General features: G+C 40.4%; 1 protein-coding gene across 2 annotated transcripts in view; it reads left to right on the top strand.

Annotated features, from left to right (window-relative positions):
• Positions 1 to 12089: 12089 nt before the first annotated feature.
• The window catches only part of LOC138982263 (neuronal acetylcholine receptor subunit alpha-10-like), a 163729-nt gene continuing 152291 nt past the window's right edge, over positions 12090 to 23527 (top strand). For both annotated transcript variants that reach the window (XM_070355505.1, XM_070355503.1), the window contains exon 1: positions 12090 to 12557. The gene's annotated coding sequence lies outside the window, so the exon portion shown is untranslated. The remainder of the gene's footprint in view (positions 12558 to 23527) is intronic.

Genomic DNA, 23527 nt, shown 5'->3' with positions numbered 1-23527 from the left:
AGAACTGTTGCTAAACATAGCAATAAACTTTATAAAGAAATAATTATTTCTAGTAATTGGTAAGGACTTCAAACCTAAAACTTTGCAGGAAGCTTAATTTATACATCCCCGCAACGATGGGAAAAAGCCCTGGAAGTAATTAAAATTATTAAATAGGACTAGCTATGTCAGCCTTTAAAATAATTCCCACTCTTCCCAGAACACATCTAGGCTGTTGGTTTTTGGTATGTGTCCGAATGGAGGGATGGCCTTACCACATTCTAGGCGCTTAGAACTATTTTAGGATTTGCGCCCTATAAATACGCTTATTATTATTATTATTATTATTATTATTATTATTATTATTATTATTATTATTATTATTATTATTATTATTATTACTATTATTATTAATATTATCTATAAATCCCTTAGTGCACTGTGATTGTATCAATAACGATATTGTCAGTACCGCCAGAGAAAAAAGAAGATTCAAAACGCACATTTTGCTACGCGCATTTGGATAGGCAGAACTGTGTGGTCAGGTCGTGTAAGATCTACTTTTTTGTGGGCTGTCTCAAGTGTGTCGTGCTTTCGTCACACGCAAACTCTTGTTACACCCCCGGTATAGGGGTGTGTATAGGATTCGGTCGATGTGTTTACACCCCCGGTATAGGGGTGTGTATAGGATTCGGTCGATGTGTTTGTTTGTTTGTTTGTGTGTTTGTGTTCGCATATAGATCTCAAGAATGAACGGACCGATCGTCACCAAACTTGGTGAACAGGTTCTATACATTCCTGAGACGGTCCTTACAAAAATTGGGACCAGTCAAACACACGGTTAGGGAGTTATTGGTGGATTAAGATTCTACAAGGACTTATAGAGGGACATATTAATGGTCAAAGGGAAATAACCTTCTCAGTTGGTGGCAGTGAGAATGGTAAGGAGGGGGGTGTTTTTCCTACCTCGGAGGAATTTCTTGTTCTAATTTCTGTTGGTAAATTCCAGTGTAGCGTAAAGCTAAAAAGTGATGATCTTTCATAGAGACCTCATTTGAACTCGGAGAAAGGACTGTGCTCTTAGTTATTTGCGATTCGAAACCTCCCGCATCCGTTGCGAAGATGACCAACAGTGGTTCTTGCAACGTAAAAGATCCAGATCCAGATCCAGATCCAGTCGAGCTTTGACGGATTGACTGTGCAGAGTGATGCCCCTTGAATTGACTCCAATGACTGGTCGACGGTTAGCGCATTTTCAAAATAAATGTGGTATGTTTCTCGTGCATGTTGTATCTTCACTCATCGGGGAGTCTGGTACTAAATATGAACGGTAAGAATGCTCTGAACCCTACACGTATTATATCCCCGTCGTTTTTTCGTTCACATTTGCCCAACATGTTAATTTGCTGAGCGGGGTTTATGTCGTCTGCTAGGCTAAGGCAATCGAACCACTGCAGTCTCATTTCAAAAACAAAAATTGCTCGTCACGTTGCACTGAGTCTGCACGCATGAGGCAGGCTTTGTAATAAATCTTATACATGGTAAGAACGCTCTGAACCCTACACGTTTTTGATTCCGATTGTTGTTGCCTTGAAATAATAATTCGGAAACCATTCATTTACTGAACTGATGCAGTCGTATTTCAGTGTAGTCTGCTACGTATGACAGAGTCGATCGAGTCAGTCGACTTCCAAATGCTTGTCTAGCTGGTACTTATCGGAATAACACTTGTGTTTTCTGTTAGCTGCTGGGAATTGTATACTAACTCATCATTTGGTAATGTGGATAATAAGCTACATGTCACTAACACGGCATATGAGAAGAATCTTCGCAAGTCGAAACTGAGAAGAGACACAGCGGCTTCTATTTTTAGATCAGTGGGTTTCACTGTGGCACAGGCGCATGCAATCTGTCAGAAAAAAAACCACTTCTGCTTTAAGCCGCAGGAAATTTATGGTAATTTGGTAATGTGGAGAATATAAGCTATGCATGTTATTAATTAATTCTGAGGATGAGAGTACAGTCTCGCTTAGGCAAAGGGCGGAAGAATACGCTCTGTGGAAAAGTTAGCGCACTCCAAGAGTGCGCTAACAGTTTTAAGCGCATGGCCATTAGCCAATCAACTGGTTCACATCAGTCATGTGACACCAGTACTTACTGACAATTATTATTATTATTATTTAATAAAAGCCTGGCCATATTTGATGTTGTGAACTGAACGTTTTCACGCGAACGACTGTTCCATTTTAGTTACACACTGAGGACGCGAACAAATAAAAAAATAAAAAAAAACACATTAAAAAACCACACACACATTTAAGACTTCAGATTCTTTTTTTTCTGGGTGCAAATTTAACGTTATCACCAACGACCCACTCGCGGAGGTGTAAATACTATAAGAGCAGTCTCTTTATCTCTCTATCTCTCTCTCCTGGCGTCGAAGACACATTGAAGAACCAGACAGGGTTTAGTCAATCGCTTACGACAAATGCACTCGTACCGTTAAAAAAAACCCAACCCCACAGCAATCGGTGCTTGAACCAAACGACAATGACAAATGGCCGCCATGTCAGGGGAGGCCAGATGGATCACGTGACCGCAGTCTGGGCGGTGTCTCTTTAATCTATCGTCTGCGGCTACCATGTCTTAACAGTGTATTGGCGCCTGAGACATGTTCCGACAGGAAGGAGCGAGGAATATGTGGGCGGGATGTGAGAGGAAGGTGTTGTCCTTTTGGTTGCTTTATTATCTAGCAGCTGCTGAAAGAATTGGGCAGGCAATAAGGTTGTGTTTCAGACGGTTTTGCGAAAGCTTCTTGTGCGTGTTATACAATCGTTGGTCACGCAAGTTCTCAACAACACAAATACTTTGTAACGCTTTAGCTCTCAGCTTTGTACAACCAGACACATAGAAAACAAGTAAGACTTTCCAGTTCCGAGTCATTCAAATCTGTCTTGTCGTGAAATGGTTTCATCCTTCTCCTCCTCCTCTTCTTCTTCTAGTCGTCTTCGTTACATTTGTGCAACTGCCGTGTGAATTGTTGATAAAGGAAACGTGCATCGGTCCCAGTTAGCCATATCGGTTCAAGGAACGTTTACAAACGCAATAACAAACCAATCGTAACTTTGTTTGTCCCTAATTGGGATTGCCTCAAGTAACAGGGGCACTAAACTTCCATTTCAAAATTAGAACAGATGTATGTACTCCATAATTCTCTTTTTACATTTAGTTAAGTTATGACTAAATGTTTTAACATCGAGGGGGGAATCGAGACGAGGGTCGTGGTGTATGTGTGTCTGTGCGTGTGTGTGTGCGTGTGTGTGTGTAGAGCGATTCAGACCAAACTACTGGACCGATCTTGATGAAATTTTACATGAGAGTTCCTGGGAATGATATCCCCGGACGTTTTTTTCTTTTTTTCGATAAATGTCTTTGATGACGTCATATCCGGCTTTTTGTAAAAGTTGAGGCGGCACTGTCACACCCTCATTTTTCAATCAAATTGATTGACATTTTGGCCAAGCAATTTTCGACGAAGGCCGGACTTCGGTATTGCATTTCAGCTTGGTGGCTTAAACATTAATTTATAAAACGATCCAAATTTACGTTCATCTTATTCTTCATCATTTCCTGATTCCAAAAACATATAAATATGTTATATTTGGATTAAAAACAAGCTCTGAAAATTATAAATATAAAAATTATGTTCAAAATTAAATGTTCGAAATCAATTCAAAACCACTTTCATCTTATTCCTTGTCGGTTCCTGATTCCAAAAACATATAGATATGATATGTTTGGATTAAAAACACGCTCAGAAAGTTAAAACGAAGAGAGGTACAGTAAAGCGTGCTATGAAGCACAGCGCAACCGCTACTGCGCCAAACAGGCTCGTCACTTTCACTGGCTTTTGCACTAGCGGCGGACTACGTTCAGTTTCATTCTGTGAGTTCCACAGCTTGACTAAATGTAGTAATTTCGCCTTACGCGACTTGTTTACATTTAGTCAAGTTTTGACTAAATGTTTTAACGTAGAGGGGGAATCGAGACGAGGGTCGTGGTGTATAATAATAATAATAATAATAATAATAATAATAAATGAGCATTTATATAGCGCAACATCATAACTTTACAATTATGCTCTTTGCGCTTGACACATTTAAAATGAAAACACAGTTATACAAGCATTTACATCTACATTCATAGTCAGCAACGCTTAATTAAAAACATACACCATCAAACATACATACAAAAGATTCTTCCACTAACTAAGTAATAAAAACATGAATAAAATAGTTAGTGAAAACAAGGAAATACCAGCTGAATACCCTTAATCAAACAGAACATGTAATCAACAATACTGAAAACAGCCCTAGATGTTTATATACATTATCACATTATCACTAAAACAACAAATACACTACATGTAGCCCACTGATGGACTGAGAAAACAAAATCAGGGGTTGTATTTCTTGAAGAGGTGTTTTTTAAGTGCTCGTTTGAATGCTTGGGGTGACTGAGAGTGGCGGATGTGAAAGGGGAGAGAATTCCATTGTGTGGGTGCGCAGAAAGTAAAAGTGCGTTGTCCGTATGTTTTGGTTTTGGTGTGTGGAATGGTGAGGATGCGACAGTCAGAAGAGGCACGGAGTTGTCTTGCTGGAGAATAGACGGTGAGGAGTTCTGAGAAGTAGGCAGGAGACGAGCCAGAAAAGAAGTTAAAGCAGAGGGTGGACAGTTTGTAGTCAATGCGGGCTTGAATAGGTAACCAGTGCAGTGTGTGAAGAAGTGGTGTTGCGTGATCTCGTTTTCGTGCTTTCAGAATGAGGCGTGCTGCCGAGTTTTGGACTTTTTGTAGTTTATGCAGGAGGTACAGAGGACAGCCAGAGATGTATGTGTGTCTGTCTGTCTGTCTGTCTGTGCGTGTGTGTGTGTAGAGCGATTCAGACCAAACTACTGGACCGATCTTTATGAAATTTGACATGAGAGTTCCTGGGAATGATATCCCCGGATGTTTTTTTCTTTTTTTTGATAAATACCTTTGATGACGTCATATCCGGCTTTTTGTAAATGTTGAGGCGGCACTGTCACACCCTCATTTTTCAATCAAATTGATTGACATTTTGGCCAAGCAATCTTCGACGAAGGCCGGACTTCGGTATTGCATTTCAGCTTGGTGGCTTAAAAATTAATTATGACTTTGGTCATTAAAAATCTGAAAATTGTAAAAAAAATAATTTGTTTTTAAAACGATCCAAATTTACGTTCATCTTATTCTTCATCATTTCCTGATTCCAAAAACATATAAATATGTTATATTCGGATTAAAAACAAGCTCTGAAAATTAAAAATATAAAAATTATTATTAAAATAAAATTTCCGAAATCAATTTAAAAACAATTTCATCTTATTCCTTGTGGGTTCCTGACTCCAAAAACATGTAGATGTGATATGTTTGGATTAAAAACACGCTCAGAAAGTTAAAAAGAATAAAGATCAAGAAAAGCGTGCTATCCTTCTCAGCGCAACTACTACCCCGCTCTTCTTGTCAATTTCACTGCCTTTGCATCGAGCGGTGGACTGACGATGCTACGAGTATACGAGTGTAAAAATGCAGTGAGTTCAGTTTCATTCTGTTAGTTCGACAGCTTGACTAAATGTTGTAATTTCGCCTTACGCGACTTGTTATTCCTTCCTCAAAGGTAACGATTCTTTGGGCTCACTATGCAATAATACAAACTGTTTCATTTTGTAAAGGTTTATTTATAGCTAAAACGTAACGAGCGAGTCAATGTCCCACAGTCAATTTGACCGATGCTAATGATCATATTTGGAATGACAAATGAAAATGAGATCGGCCATTTCATAACCTCCACGTTACGTCGTAGACGGTAAGTTTTGATTTTGCTATGACTCCGTAACCAAGCATGCACACAAACCTGCGTATTTACGTGTAAAATTATCAGCTGACAACCTTGATATTAAGTGTGTATATACCGTTCACTTTGTGACTTTCTATCGGTCAGGAACCGAATACTGACGCATAACCAGAACCCAGGATGGTGAATTTTCAAAAACCCGGTCGACAGAAAACAGGCGAAAGCTTTCTGAAGACGGGAAGACAGAGCGTGAATTTGTAACTCCCTTCATTCAGCCAATTGACCAAAAGGGTCTTGGCAAGGCACTACTCCCCAACCCTAGCTGCCAACGTCTGGAAGCAAAGAAGCACAAACATTCCACGGTCCATTTCTCGCTCTCTGCAACATGGAAAAGCTTTCAGTGCCCGGTTCCTTGGGGCCTCCCTGTAACGTCCGCTTCGCGCACTGAGGCTTTCAACTGTCCTGATGGAGAGGCTCATCTTTTTCAGACTACTTCTCGCGCGATGAATGTGTCTGGAGGAACGGGGATAGGTCTTTTGGTTTTTCAGGCGTAGGGCGGTGAAAGGTGGTTGGGACAAATGGGACAGGTTCATCGCCTAGGAAAACATACGTGCCTAGCCGAAGGACGTGCCCAGTCCTTTCAACGTATGACGGAATCTTTTTTCTCTTCTCCTTGTTTCTATGGTTTTTATATTTAGTCAAGTTTTGACTAAATGTTTTAACATAGAGGGGGAATCGAGACCTGGGTCGTGGTGTATGTGTGTGTGTGTGTGTGTGTGTGTGTGTGTGTGTGTGTGTGTGTGTGTGTGTGTGTGTGTGTATGTGTGTGTGTGTGTGTGTGTGTGTGTGTGTGTGTCTGTGCGTGTGTGTGTGTAGAGCGATTCAGAGTAAACTACTGGACCGATCTTTATGAAATTGTACATGAGAGTTCCTGGGTATGATATCCCCAGACGTTGTTTTCTTTTTTTCGATAAATGTATTTTATGACGTCATATCCGGCTTTTTGTAAAAGTTGAGGCGGCACTGTCACACATTCATTTTTCAATAAAATTGATTGAAATTTTGGCAAAGCAATCTTCGACAAAGGCCAGACTTCGGTATTGCATTTCAGCATGGAGGCTTAAAAATTAATTAATGACTTTGGTCATCTGAAAATTGTAATTAAAATTATTTTTTTATAAAACGATCCAAAATTACTTTTATTTTTATTCGTTATCATGTTCTGATTCCAAAAAAACCATATAAATAGGTTATATTCAGATTAAAAACAAGCTCTGAAAATTTAAAATATAAAAATCATGATTAAAATTAAATTTCCGAAATCGATTTAAAAACAATTTCATCTTATTTCTTGTCGGTTCCTGATTCCAAAAACATATAGATATGATATGTTTGGATTAAAAACACGCTCAGAAAGTTAAAACGAAGAGAGGTAAAGTAAAGTGTGCTATGCAGCAGAGCGCAACCGCTACCGCGCTAAACAGGCTCGTCACTTTCACTGCCTTTTGCACTAGCGGCGGACTACGGTCATTTGGAAAAAATGCAGTGCGTTCAGTTTCATTCTGTGAGTTCCACAGCTTGACTAAATGTAGTAATTTCGCCTTACGCGACTTGCTATTATTTTGTAACAACCGGTGAGTTCACTGCTGCTGATGAACTTTGGATAGGGACTCAACTGTGTCGTGTCAGATCAGAGCGTGCATAACGGATGTTTGCACATAATCATGTCAGGGGTATGTTTGCCGTTTGGAATATTTGCTGACGCTGTACTTTTCTGATAAGTCCTGATCAAAGACACCTTGCTATACCCTCGTCGTTGATACATGTATTGGGAATCGAAAGGCACAGCACCTTCTAGGTTAGCATTGTTATACTAATTAGTTTTTTTCAGTCAGTCAGCATGTCCACCCGTCGATCGATCCATCATCCATCTATCAATCAAACCTTTTATACTTCTTTTATTTTGATTCATTGACTTGATGCTATTTTTTGTTTTAATATCCGTTCAACTTACGTGGCTTTTCGGGACCGCCTCTGATACTTCGGTCCATGATGACCCTTAGATAATCATTGGGGTTCTTTACATCGTGTGGGTTGTGCGTTTCTTTGTTTTCAGAAGTGACCCGAACATTGACTTCTGTATCCACCTAATTAAGTCAGAGATGACCGACTTTTGCCAGGCGGTAATAAGGGACTTAATCTGGTTCGGATTACTTTCCTAGCGAATCTCAAGTCGAGTTAATGAAAATCAATAGAAGGACTAGACATCCCAAACAAGATGTGGATCACTGATGAGTAATTAACGCGAGGTTAACGAGTGTGCCAATGCTGCACTTTTTCTGCCCACCTGTGAATGTAAAAGTAGTTCCCGGATTGGGTGGCCAAGTGGTAAAGCACTTGCGCTCGGAAGCGAGAGGTTGCGAGTTCGACCCTGGGTCAGGGCGTTAGCAATTTTTTCCCCCTTTCCTAACCTAGGTGGTGGGTTCAAGTGCTAGTCTTTCGGATGACACGAAAAACCGAGGTCCCTTCGTGTACACTACATTGGGGTGTGCACGTTAAAGATCCCACGATTGACAAAAAGGGTCTTTCCTGGCAAAATTGTATAGGCATAGATAAAAATGTCCACCAAAATACCCGTGTGACTTGGAATAATAGGCCGTGAAAAGTAGGATATGCGCCAAAATGGCTGCGATCTGCTGGCCGATGTGAATGCGTGATGTATTGTGTAAAAACATTCCATCTCACACGGCATAAATAAATCCCTGCGCCTTGAATATGTGCGCGATATAAATTGCATAAAATAAAAATAAAAAAATAAAAAAATAAATCCCTGCGCTTAGAACTGTACCCACGGAATACGCGCGATATAAGCCTCATATTGATTGATTGATTGATTGATAGAAAACATCCTTTCCGCGCATTGATTCAGAACTGCACGGAAAGCCATGAAGTGCGCATGGCAGCATATGCGCAGTGGACATCGAAGCGTGCAACAGATGCTCGAGGTCATGCGCGCTGCTAGGGTCACGTGATGGGCAGGCACGCGCTGTCAAAAACAGAGTTTTACTGACAGATGGCTGTGTCATAAAAAGACCATCATGTTTTTGTTTTAGACTCTCGATTCGATGAGTATTATGACAAGGTAGAACTTCTGTTTTCTTCCTGGCGCAATCTGTTCACACATGACGCACAGGTTTCAGGGTCGCGTGCTGTTCTTCTTCTTATTATTTTGCCGCGTGTTTTGATCATCGGAGTAATGATAGCCCTGCTGGTTTGCGACAGGATGATTCAAGCTGACTACAGGAGAGTTGTTTGGGAGTTCGTGCAAACATCTCCTTTGATATCTTTTACAGAGGATTGTTAGTTTCCTTCGGACACCTTTTGATTTCTTTTCGTTTTTGGCATGTCAGATTTCACATTAAAGATTCTCCTATTTTCTACACACACTAAAGATAGAAAATGTAGGGAGAAAATCTGATATAAAACAGAAAGTAATGGGCCCCAGTGCATCTTTTCTAATCTTAAAATGACATTTTAGATTTACTCAAGGTAAACTGACCATGGTTTTGCCTTTACATTGTTTGTTCCCGCATTGTTTGTTACCGTTCAGGCTAAAAAAACAAAACAATAATAAAAAAATAAAAAATCGAGCATCGTATATATTAACATGTTATGGTTCATCAGGATTTTTTCGAGTTTTTAAAATGTGTGCTATTGGCTCAATCCTGGCCAGTAGATCTACTGCTAAACATCAGGTATGGGTTAGCCTGGAATCTCGGTTTGCTCGTCTTTCTTCGTATGTTGAGTCCGGCCTTTCGGCAGATATATTTGAAGCTCGAATGCAAACTAAAACAAGTCGCGTAAAGCGAAATTAATACATTTAGTCAATATGTCGATGTCACAGAATGAAACAGAACGCACTGCGTTTGACAAACATTTCTATTGAGTGCGGACTCAACTTTTTCAAAAACATTTATCCAAAAAAAATGAAGAAGAAAAAATGTGCGGGGATACCATCTGAGAGAATTTCGATGCAAGGTTTCATAAAGATCGATATGATGATATGGTAGTTTTCCTAGAATTGTCCACACAAACACACACACACACACACACACACACACACACACACACACACACAACACACAACACACAACACACACACACACACACACACACACACACACACATACACATACACACACACACACACACACACACACACACACACACACACACACACACACACACACAACCACGGGAACCTACCTCGTCTCGAATCCCGGTCTATGTTAAAACATTGAGTCAAAATTGACTAGCTGTATACAGCAAGCACTGTGAAACTGGTAACCGCGGCACCAATGCCAGCACCAAAATACTGACAATAACAGAAAACACGCCATTCACATAAAAAAAGCCAAAATGAAAAGCCAACAAGAAATCAAAAAGGAAAGAAAGGAAACAAACAAACAAAAGAAGACCTCGAAAAGAGAAAGAGGGGGCGAACCAAAAAGCTCCAAATAACAACAAAAATAGACAAAGAAGAACAAGCAAAACAAAACAAAAACATCACACTAACTTCTCAAAACTTTTCCCTAACTCCCACTCTCTCATGCGGGAAGAGAGGAAAGTCTTTTCACGCATTTGTTTGATTTGGTCCTGGCTGCGCCCGTAAACTGTTTTCATGGCTTTTCCCGAGGGACCAGAACAGACGCTGGACGTTCACAAGAAATGACAGATAAAAGGCAGAGTATTTAACGGACCTGCAAACGTGCAGGATTTAAAGTTGGGACAGAGAATTGAGGTGGGAAGAGCCAAGCGAAGCTAAGGAGAGAGAGAGAGAGAGAGAGGGAGAGAGAGAGGGGAGAGAGAGAGAGAGAGAGAGAGAGAGAGAGAGAGAGAGAGAGAGAGAGAGAGAGAGAGAGAGAGAGAGAGAGAGAGAAAAACAGGGCTGGAAAGGATGGAAGAAGATAGGGTTAGGCAGTGAGGAGAGAGACAGAAACAGACACAGAAACACACGCAAACACAGCCGAGAAGTGCCAACATCTATAAGAAGGAAATAATGTAGTTCTTCATCCAAAATGCAGTGTCAACGTTTTGACATCGCGTTTCCCTGGTACGGACACTGCACGCAATCACTTACAGGAAACAGCAGCTACATCAGGGGAATTTTCACAGGAAAAAAACCTGGAGAAGAAGGCGAACAGTTATGAGACAAAAAAAAAAAAAAAATTGCAAAGGATGTTGTTGACATTGTTTTTTTGTTGTTTTTTTAAAGCGGTGGCGGCAGCAGCAGGTATAGGAAGTAGTAGAAATAAAGAAACAAACCAACAGATGTGCCGAAAAAAAGTTTCGGAATCATGAAAGAAAAACAAGAAAGAAAAGACACAAACAAACAAAACAAAAAACAAACAAAAAAGAATTGGAAAATAATATCAGAAGAAAAAGAAAGAAATAAGAGGTGATGAAATAAAATTAACTATAGCCTATCTTTGGAACGTTGTATAACATGTCAGAAGTGAATTGATAACTAAGGCACTGCCAGTCCATCACGCTAACTATTCAATGATGAGATAAAGGGCACTTCAACATTTGATGAAAATGTGAAAATTTCAAAATGAGAAATAGTAATTGTTTTTGATGAAGCGCGACAGTTATGCCGAGTTGAATGGTATTTTTAATGGGTTTTATTTTTTGATTGTGTCTTGGAATACGTTTCGGCCATCTGAAATAAGTTTGGACGTCTCCCAAACTCCCGACAACAAACGATACTATCTACTGCACCCACCCACCCACCCACACCCACACAGACACACAGACACACACACACACACACACCCACACACACACACACACACACACACACACTCTCTCTCTCTCTCTCTCCCTCCCCCCTACACCCCAACACACACACACACACACACACTCTCTCACTCTATCTCCCCAACATCCCAACACAAACACACACACACACACACACTACACACACACACACACACACACACACACCTCATCTTAATACCTCCATCACCGTCCACTCAACACTCACTCTCCTTCTCCCAAGGGCCCCTAACGGCTAACAGTTTAACACTAACAGCCAGTCGATGGGCCGAGAGATCAATGCATGAGCAGCGGTGACTGACAGCATTACGTTGCTTCCCTCCGCAGTTTGCCAATCGTCTCCCAAAACGTGGAAGTTCAACTCTTCGCCATGTCGAAAAGGACAGATGCGTAATACGCAAGGTGCCTCGCGGTTGGATCGAAAGTTAGTCGACACTACTACACTCTGACGCCATCGTAACCAACAGCTGCTGCTGCTTTGCAGTCTTGGTTAAGTAACACGTGATCATGTTCGTGGATTGCTGCGTTTTTTTCTTCCATCAAGCTACTTGCAGCTTCCGTTTGGTAGTTTGATGTGTTATTTTTGTTAATTTTTTTCTTTTATAGATATAAATGAAAACAAGCCAAAGGAAAACAGTCATATCAAATCAATTCTCAGAGAAAGATGTTTTTCGGGGAAAATAGTGTACAATTCCTAAAAGTGATTTGTCTTGATCAGACGAAAGTAAATTTTTCTCAAGTAAAGAGATTGAAGAATTTTACATTGTAGTCTCCTTGGAGACTGTGGGATGTCTTTTTTGACCATTTTTTTTCGGCGCTCAAGTTCCTGCGCACTGCCGTGATTTCATCGGAACGGAACATTTGGTAAGTTGCCCTTTCTTGTTACCATATTTTTGATGAACGACAACAGTCCTTTTTTTCTTTTTTTTAAAGAAAGCGCAAAAAATAAGTTAGACTGCTCATTTTTCCAATTGTTTTTCGAAGACTGATGGTTTCATTATTAATCCATTACTTTATTCGTTGTACGGGTGCGAGATCGGCGCATTTACCTTTTTGTTTGGTTTGTCTTGTTTTCTCCTGTTTGTCTTGCCTGTCTGTTTGATATTGTTTGGTGTGTGTATTGTGTGTCTTTCAAAAATATAACTAAAAAAGTCGTAGCAGACAGAAAATGTGTCTGGATATATATTTTCTCAATACAAACAACACATGCATTTGTTTTATCACAATTAAGTTTACAGCAAATTATGTTCGAAAGAAAAGCACTTTTTAAATAAATACCTGATCATAAGTATAACAACGACTTGTACTGCCAACGTTTGAGCCACTTGTGCATGCCTAACCTCTTGGTCTGAAAATCGGACATGCCTATCTTTTCTCCCTTAAATTTGTAATTTGTTGAATGTGTTCAAAACTGTAAATTCCTTTTTTGAATCGTCATGAAAGTAGCAAATAGGGAGAGCACTGCGCGCGTGCGTGCGCGTTTGTGTGTGTGTGTGTGTGTGTGTGCGTGTGTGTGCGGGAATATTTGTGTGTGTGGCGGTTTATATGCGTACGTGCCAGATCGCGAGGAGTGTTTATTGTGGTGGCCCGTTACCTTCTGATGTGGGAAACTGGGTGTCATGCAAAACGAACATAGAATTTTGCTTTGACTACAAGTTGAACGAAGAATGAAATTCAGCTTCCACTTTCGATTTGAGGTAAGCCTCATTAAGGAACGGCCATATTCGCCTGTTCAAAACACAAAGCATGAAGAATCGAAATGGGCCAAAATACTCGGTAAAAAATTATACTCGATCCGTCCCAGGTTCCCATCATCAGGTGTTTTTTTTTTAACGCACGATGTGAGCACCCAGGCGTGTCAACTAAAACAAGAGAATGGCGGCTCAGTCTGTGAATGGCGAGCACTCGTAGCAGAGACCCTCATCCTGAGGACTCTCGTTCATCTCGTGGAGAGACGTGACCACACTTCACAACGACATGATGCTCTATAACAGGAGAGAGAGAGAGAGAGAGAGAGAGAGAGAGAGAGAGAGAGAGAGAGAGAGAGAGAGAGAGAGAGAGAGAGAGAGAGAGAGAGAGAGAGAGAGTTCTTTATGTTATTTTCATAAGCTTGTGCTCGTTTTGCACATGACATCAAAAGGCATAGAAAAGGGAAATGGCGGGGTGTCAAAAAACAGTTCACCTCTGACAGATAAGGTGTGAAATCCAGCGTTTGATCTGGAAGAAAAATGATACAGAAAAAAAACGACATTGGTTTGCAAACAGAGCACTAAATATTTCGTTTGTACATCGAACACAATACGCCGGAAATGGAGAAAAAAAATCCTATTAATAACATTTTGTTAAATTGCAAACTAATAAAGAATTTGAATTTATATTTTTAACTTTAGATCTGAGTCTTTAAGATCATGTATTTACCATCATTATTTCTATGTGATTGTTTAAGTAGGTAGTTGCTCGTGTGCCTTAACTGAAGCATCAAGAAAATTCCATGAAACTTGTTTTGGCATTAAAACAAAAGAGAACATGTTTGACAAAGACCTTGAAACACTGTGACGAAGTCTTTTTATTTTTTAAACTGTGTGCATAAAAACATCAAAACACAAGACCTAACCTGAAAAATCAACATTAGTCTACTCACTCTTCCCTCCCATTTTAAACAGTGAATTCGTCCTAGAATTTATCCACGGCGCTTTAAATCACTTAGATTTGAAGAAGTTTTACGTTGAATTTGTGAAACGAGCTTTTAAAATGAGTGGAAATAACGGTTCAATATGAACGCTTGGTGGGTACAGAAACGCAGAGTATTTCCTTTGCAATATTTATAACAGATTTTTATTTATAATAATAATAATAATAACGGGTATTTATATAGCGCCTTATCTGAAGTTCAAAGCGCTTTATGCCGTGTGAGATGGAATTTTTTACACAATATATCACGCATTCACATCGGCCAGTAGATCAACAGCCTATAGGCGCTGCATCCACCTTTCACGGCCTATTATTCCAAGTCACACGGGTATTTTGGTGGACATTTTTATCTACGCCTATACAATTTTGCCAGGAAAGACCCTTTTGTCAATCGTGGGATCTTTAACGTGCATACCCCAATGTAGTGTACACGAAGGGACCTCGGTTTATCGTCTCATCCGAAAGACTAGCACTTGATCTGGATATGTTTTTAGTTTTAATTTTTATAGATATTAACGCTTAATAATGTGGAAAAATTAATTCACATATATTACACCATGCAAACATCGTTTGACTTAATCTTATTATTATACTAGTCTTGCAACATATTACTGGTGACTTGGCCAACAGAAATACTTCTGGAAAGAACCTTGTCAACCAGCAAAAAGCACCGTCATAATTCTTCAGATTTTTGGGGATGGGGTCCTCTAATTTGGAAATTATGCATATCAACAAACAATTCCTTAAAACGAAGTGTGCGTTGTTGGTTTTTTCGTTGTTTTTTTCTTCCACTTTTCTCTCTTTCTTTAAAACAAGTGTTGGCAGTAACTTTGTACCCACGTGTAAGCAAATGCCAATATAAATAAACGACGATCGAATGGTTACACTTCTTAATCCTATCTCGTCTGGTAGTATCTATACCTGTTGGCATGATAGATACACTCTCTAAAAACGATGCCATAAGCGTTTTCCTTTCCCCACTTCCTGTTTTGTTTGTAAATTTTGGGCGGCAGTCACATAAAACCCACGTCTAGACGAATAACAGAATATGCAGACAACTTTTTGCAAATGATCGAGTAGAACTTTACTCTCCTCTCTCCATATATCATATTTTTAAGCATCCCACCTGTTGTTATTGGTGAAGACGAAGGAGGTGAAAACATGTTAGGGATGTAGTGACAAAACAAAATTCATCACTTTTTTTCTGAACAGTTTGGACAAATGAACATTTAGGGTGTAAACAAGCACATCAAACGCATACAAATTGTGCTGACTTTGGTGCACATCTCACATTGGTATTTTTGGATTGTAAAAACATCTGTTTGTGCAGCTGCTAACATGCACTTTTACTCTTAGTTTCCTGCCTGATTTACACGAAGGTTTTTTTTAAAATCAGTTTTTGAAGCTTTAACAATCCGATGATTTGATTTACAGAAAGCACTGTGATTCAAAGACAAACTTCTATTGTGTTTTTCGTTGTTGCAATCTTTCTCTTCTAATTTAGAGCGAGTTTTCTCCTCATTGACTTGCTTCAGAAATGTGTGTTGATTGTTGTTGCTTTTTGGGTCCAGCGGACCATATAGGCCAAATCAGGACCCCTGAAATGTGTGTACAAAAACATTGCTATATAGATTTCAAAAACATGAGAGAAGCAACATATGTTTAATACTTAAAATATCTAAGTTCTTGTTGTGGAGGAGAGCTCTTTATGCTGGATTTATTTTGCCGACTCAGCACAATTTTTGACATTTTATTTTAACACTATTTTGGGGGTATATCAATTTCAATATCAGAGTGAATCGAATCTCAAATTAAAAAGTATTGTTTTTAATCACGAGTTTACCCCAGTTTCGTGAGCTTTTTAGATCTTTCTGCATGTTACAGTGTTAGCTCTAAATATATAAATAGTTTCAATCACGGAGAGGCCCGGCATAGCCTTATTGGACGAAAAGACGTCCAAAAAGAACTCCCCCCGCGGGTTAGGGGGAAGAATTTACCCGATGCTCCCCAGCATGTCGTAAGAGGCGACTAACGGATTCTGTTTCTCCTTTTACCCTTGTTAAGTGTTTCTTGTATAGAATATAGTCAATTTTTGTAAAGATTTTAGTCAAGCAGTATGTAAGAAATGTTAAGTCCTTTGTACTGGAAACTTGCATTCTTCCAGTGAGGTAATATATTGTACTACGTACGTTGCAAGCCCCTGGGGCGGGTTTTTGATTGGTGCTTTTGTGAACAAGAAACAATTGACAAGTGGCTCTATCCCATCTTCCCCCTTTCCCCGTCGCGATATAACCCTTCGTGGTTGAAAACGACTTTAAACACCAAATAAAGAAAGAAAGACCAAAAAGAACTACCCAACAAACAACCCCAGTTTTACCACACAACCACAGTTCTCCCGTCCGCAAAGTTCGTTACCTAAAAACAGCTTCCTTGAATTAGGAAAATGATTCTTGCATACTATACGTATTACCGATAACTTGACGAAAGTGTCACTCAATAAGATGAACGATGACAAGCTAAGAAAAAGTGCATTCGTCTCTGCTTGCAAAAACATGGTTAGTTTATTTTGCCATTTATGCCATCTTCGTGATTAATGCCCATAAAAATCATCATCCTTCATGGTCAATTTCCTTCACAGTTTATGTCTTCTTCTGACTGAAAAATGAAAATTGCGTTTGATACATCGCCTGTAAAGATGGCGGACTGGACGTCAAAGCGATTTCTAATGAGCTGTTTTTTTTAGAAAGGGGTGAAGGTTTACGAAAATCGCCCCCAAGATGTCAGAGAGAGAGAGAGAGAAAGAGAGAGAGAGAGCGGGGGGTGTGGGGGGGGGGGGTGGCGGTAAAAAGGGGGGGGGGGGGGCGTTGGGAACATTGCGGTTGGGATGCGGTGAGGGACGAAGGGGGAGTCTTTTCTCTGACAGAATCGACCAGTGGCTTGACTCCATTAGCATCTTTGACGATTTGCCCTCGTCGGATTTTTGTGTTGCTCTTTCATCCACAGCCTTACCGTATCCTTCTCCTTCCCTCAACTTCCTCCCCACACCCTTCTCTGCATATGTAGCTCCTTCCCTTTTTCTCTGTGTCTCTCCCTCTTCTTCTTCACTACTCTGCTTCTATTCCCCGCTGCCCCGTGTCAGCTTCTCTCACCCCTTTCTCGCTCTCTCTCTCTCTCTCTCTCTCTCTCTCTAACTCTCTCTCTCTAACTCTCTCTCTAACTCTCTCTCACTCTCTCTCTCTCTCTCTCTCTCTCTCTCTCTCTCTCTCTCTCTCTCTCTCCCCTACATTCATCTCTGTTTCTGGCCCCGGTTAGCCCTATCGGTTGATGGGACTTTAGAAAACAATAACCAACCAACATCTACTTCTCTCACTCTCCATACCCCTCTACCCTTCCCTGCCGCCACCCTCTTTTCCTCTTTCTCTGTATTTTTCACTTCCTTCTTCCGTCTATGTTTCTCGCCCCTTCTACTCCCTCAGTGCCTCACCTTATACCCATCCCCACCCTTTTCTCACCTCCTTTTTGTACTGATCCTCTTGTGTCCCTCTACAGCCAACTCAATGACGCAGTCATTTTCTGTGTCTTACGTCATTGACATTTGTGCACCGGTTTATTGAGCGTGAATGAGGAACAGGGGTTTAAAACTAGGAGCTCAAGATTTGTCACTCCGTATGACACGTGATGCATAAATGAGAAAGCCTGGCAGAGGTCGGGCAATTTATTATTATGTCTCGTTTCTGGGAACTATTAAGAGACGCCAATGACGCTGCACTGAGGTCTCTGGGGATGGCTGAGAGGAGGCAAGTGATAATAAGAGATTGTGGAGTCCGGAAAAATGAGTTCTGAACATGATAGAAGAAACTAAGTGTATATCGACTGATGCTCCCAATGAAGTCAGTCACTTAGATAAACATCAACATCTTGGAGCATGTTGTTTGTGTTTGGTGCTGTTGACGTTTCACATTTAAATGCCCTGATAGTGGCACGATACATGCACCTCACAAGAGTATCTGAAATCGACGACAAAGTGATGCTGAATAGTCTGGTGTGGGATGACCCCCTGCTTTCTGCAGAAAAGAAACAACAGCAACCATGCAATCAACCAACCAACCTCGGTTATTACTAATTAGGCCTAGTTCAATTCTGACTTAGCTGAACAATTAATTGTTTTGGTACAGAGAGACGTGTAATGGTTTGAGACACTGGACGGTCGAAAAGGGACTGTTACCAATCATGCGGGTGTGGTGAACATTCTTGACACATAGCCTTTGTGTCGATTGAACATTGTATTTCCCGGGTTGAGCCATGTGACGTCAGATTTCGACGTTATTTATTTTTAAGGCGGTTGGCTAAGACTCGTAAGAATTTAAAACAAAATGTTACCTAAAATGGTCCCATACATAAATGTTAGTTGTCATTTGTCAAAAATGTAAATAACTAACTAATAAGTGCTCACGTATTCTTCCTTGACTTCGCGTTGGTGAATATGATTGAACAAATGTGAGGCTCATAACTTGTAAAACAGTCATACAATCATGGCATTCAGTAGAAGCTAAAGAATACAGAAAACAGCAACAAAATAGAAGAAAAGATAAATAAAATAAAAGTCAAAGCAAAAACGACAGACACAATATGCAGAATTAACCATTTGGTATTAGTTGCAAAATACGCAGGTGTAAGTTTTTATTTTAAATATAAATCCAGTGAAGTGGTTGGGCCGATGTAATATGTATAGTGCAACAAATGTATCTCTCATTTGTCCCATAGCGGCAAGCCCTCTGATTTGGGATTTGAGTTGAAGTGTTGAGGGTTGTGCAGCGTAGATAATTTCATCAGTTCCGCAAGCCATGCGTGGATCCCTGACGATGATTGAATCTGCTCAGTTAAGGACATGAGCACTGCCCCCTCCCTCCCCGCCCCTCTTAAAGGCGCCATCCTTTTCATGTCACCACCACATGTCTATCCTTAGCGGATTATGACTTTATTCAGTTATTCTGCAGAAAAGACAAATGCTGGAGAAAAACCGTTCTTTTATGCAGCATTTCTGCATAATGTCATCTTTCGCCGAAGCAGCGTTTTTTTCTGCAGCAAAACATTTTACTGCAGTAAAATTGAAATCAAGAATGCTGCAGTAAAACGGTGCTGTTGTTTTACTGCAGAAACCCTGTTTACATTTTTTCTGCAGCATTTAATACTGGCTCTTGGCGGATTATGACATTATTCAGTTATTCTGGAGAAAAACCGAAATGCTGGAGAAAAACTGTCTTTTCTGAAGCATTTCTGCATATCATCTTTCGCCGAAGCAACGTTTTTTTTACTGCAGTAAAACAGTTTTTCTGAAGCATTATGTTTACTTGGTTTTCTGCAGCATTATTGCGATTAACTTTTTCTTCAGAATAGTCTGTGACAGTTTTTCTGGAGAAAAACGAACGACCTTGTAAAGTAGCGTTTGTATTTGTCGCCCCCTGTGATAGTATAATAGTTTGTTCCGCAGTGTACCAATCAGAAGGCGTGTAGCATAAGGGCATTATATTCAACTTCACAATGGCGACCGAACGTGAACAATTTCCGAAGCAAATCGAACACGAAGTGGACTACTGAGTTCGTCTGGGAAAATGTGACAATGTTGCTGACAGGTGCCATTGTTTAATTTGAAACTTTGAACTTCCGGCGGAAAGGAAGTCAGACAGACAAAATACATTCGTGTCACGCACAACTATTGGTAATTCTGGATGTGTCCATCTCTCGACAGAGGGGGGCTCGCGTGCTCCAACATTATAATGAGCCAGTACAAAATGCTGCAGAAAAAGTGTAAACAGGTTTTCTGCAGTAAAACAACAGCACCGTTTTACTGCAGCATTCTTGATTTCAATTTTACTGCAGTAAAAGGTTTTGCTCCAGAAAAACCCGTTGCTTCGGCGAAAGATGACATAATGCAGAAATGCTGCAGAAAAGACAGTTTTTCTCCAGCATTTCTGTTTTTCTGCAGAATAACTGAATAATGCCAAAATGCTGAAGAAAAAGTGTAAACAGTTTTTCTCCAGTAAAACAACATCACCGTTTTACTGCAGCATTCTTGATTTCAATTTTACTGCAGTAAAACTGTTTTACTGCAGAAAAAAACGTTGCTCTCGCGAAAGATGACATTATGCAGAAATGCTGCAGAAACAAACAGTTTTTCTCCAGCATTTCTGTTTTTCTGCAGAATAACTGAATAAAGTCATAATCCGCTAAGGATACATGTCTCTCCAGTTTCTTTACACGAGTTAAGACCATTTTTCAACTTATACACACGCCAAATAGCAAAAGGACACATGTCTCTCCAGTTTCTTTACACGAGTTAAGACCATTTTTCAACTTATACACACGCCAAATAGCAAAAGGACACATGTCTCTCCAGTTTCTTTACACGAGTTAAGACCATTTTTCAACTTATACACACGCCAAATAGCAAAAGGACACATGTCTCTCCAGTTTCTTTACACGAGTTAAGACCATGTTTCAACTTATACACACGCCAAATAGCAAAAGGACACATGTCTCTCCAGTTTGTTTCCACGAGTTAAGACCATGTGTCAACTTATACACACGCCAAATAGCAAAAGGACACATGTCTCTCCAGTTTGTTTCCACGAGTTAAGACCATGTGTCAACTTATACACACGCCAAATAGCAAAAGGACACATGTCTCTCCAGTTTGTTTACACGAGTTAAGACCATTTTTCAACTTATACACACGCCAAATAGCAAAAGGACACATGTCTCTCCAGTTTCTTTACACGAGTTAAGACCATTTGTCAACTTATACACACGCCAAATAGCAAAAGCCTGATAACTGCTTCCTTTGCAGAGTAAACATGAGATCTTGTAGTTGAATTACTTTTTTTTTTAAGTGACACATTTAGCAATCTGGGGCCCGGTAGCTCAGTTGGTAGAGCACTGGACTTGTGATCGGAAGGTCGCAGGTTCGAATTCGGGCCGGGACGGACACGGGTCAACTTTATGTGCAGACCCAGAGACGGAAGCCATGTCCCACCCCCGTGTCATCACAATGGCACGTAAAAGACCTTGGTCATTCTGCCATAAGTGCAGGTGGCTGAATACACCTAAACACGCAGACACCTGGGTAGCGCGACTCCGTTGCTGCTAGCTTTCCACTGGGAGGAAGCGACCCGAATTTCCCAGCGATGGGACAATAAAGTAATGAAAATGAAAAAAATGAAATGAAAAATGAAATCCCACTTTGCACAGAAATCAGCAAGACAGTTGAGTTTTGGTATATGTCCAAGCGGAGAACGCTGTTATTCCATGTAAAAGCCTTTTTGCGGTAAACATGCCCGTGTACGTGAGAAGGACGGCATCTTTACAGGGAGCCCTCGCTTCTGGCCGTGGACACATGCTACCCAACATTTCCCCCCCAAATGTAGGAACAAGCCAGGGGCAGTATTTGTTCGTGGTTTTTTTGTATTCATGTTTTGCCTTTTTCATATACTTTCTATGATTGCATACCATCGGGAGGGTCACCATATTGGTTGTGGGGACGTGAAAAAACAAAACAAACCAATAACCATACCCACGGGTTGTAATGGATACACGTCTCGTTGTTACGATATCTGGGAAATTAATTTAACAAATCAAACAAATCAGTCAAAATTCAAAACTGCAGGACCGTCACTTCATGCGTCTAGATCAAAACTTTCTTTGTTGAGTTTATCGGTTGTACGTATTGTATTTGGACAGATTCCTCAGTTATTGCGTTAATGGGAATTTAGCGGTATTATACCGGTTTGTGTATCATAGTATGACAAGTTGTTGTTATGTTATTGACCTTCACACACACACACACACACACACACACACACACACACACACACACACACACACACACACACACACACACATACTCACACACACAAACACACTCACACACACATACACATACACACACACACACACACACACACACACACACACACACACACATACACACACACACACACACACACACACACACACACACACATGCATAATCACGGCTTCGTTCGTGCAAAAGTTATGTGTGCTCTTAGTCTACTGGACGAGGCGAATTACTCTTTAACTCCCACACAAGGTAACAGGTTTTCAATTCATGGATTCAGGATTCTAATTTGTCCAGCTTTTGTCAATGGAATTACACAACCTTGCGAATAGGCCATCAGGTTTTTTTTAAATTTTATATAACTGATAACAGTTAGAGCAACAGGGACATTTGCAAATCTGTGAAGTATTGTACTCTATTGTATTGTATTGAATTTGCTGTGCTCTGCATTGCATTACATTGCTGTGCATTGCTGTGCATTGCATTGCATTATCAAAAGTTGATCTCCATCGTTGTAAATCCCATATGAATTGATTAAGACTTATTAGACTGGATTGAATGGAATGTAGATTTGTTTTCCCTTGCACTTCCGTTTTTAATTTTTGCGAAGATCTCTCATCTTCCTGACGTCCAAGCGAACACTACAGACATTTTAATTCAAGCATGTCTCTTTAAGTATGGAAGACCTTCGTGACAAACATATTACTGTGCAGATACTCTCTATGTTTTATCCCCGAGTACGCTAGTACTTGGGTCCAGCAGACTTTAATTGTGTGTCTGTGTGTGTATCTGTGTGTGTGTCTGTCTCGACTTAACAGCTTATTGCTGGGAAACTACTGGGCGCAGTTCGTTCAAAAGTTGATACACTAACTTGATAATAGGTCCGATTGATCGTATTAAAACTTCATAATGTTACCTGGGACCTAAATGCCCCAAAAAACACAAAAGTTCTTGACGGTTGGACGAATTCAATCGGAGCGACAGCCAGCCATTGAGCTGATAGAACAGCCGAACGCGTGCGTCATGAAAAGCATGCGTATCGCATGCGAGACGAGCCAGCCAGCGGGTGGGGATTAATTTGGTCTCGGCAAAGAAACTACAGTGCAGGTTTGGTCTCGGTGAGACTGAAAGAGAGACAGAGAGCACGAGAGAGAGCGACAGGGACACTGTGTCAGTGATTCAAGGTGGTGGCTTGGTGGCCAAAGGGATCCGGGTTCGATTCCCGGCATGGGCGGTCTATTTATTTTTTTTTTAATTCTTGTTTACTATTGTTTATTATGAACGTTTT

The sequence above is a fragment of the Littorina saxatilis genome, linkage group LG12, assembly GCF_037325665.1.
Source record: "Littorina saxatilis isolate snail1 linkage group LG12, US_GU_Lsax_2.0, whole genome shotgun sequence".
In the NCBI taxonomy this organism is placed as follows: domain Eukaryota; kingdom Metazoa; phylum Mollusca; class Gastropoda; order Littorinimorpha; family Littorinidae; genus Littorina; species Littorina saxatilis.
The sequence above is the reverse complement of the archived record's forward strand: the minus strand, read 5'-3'. Positions and strand labels throughout refer to the sequence as shown.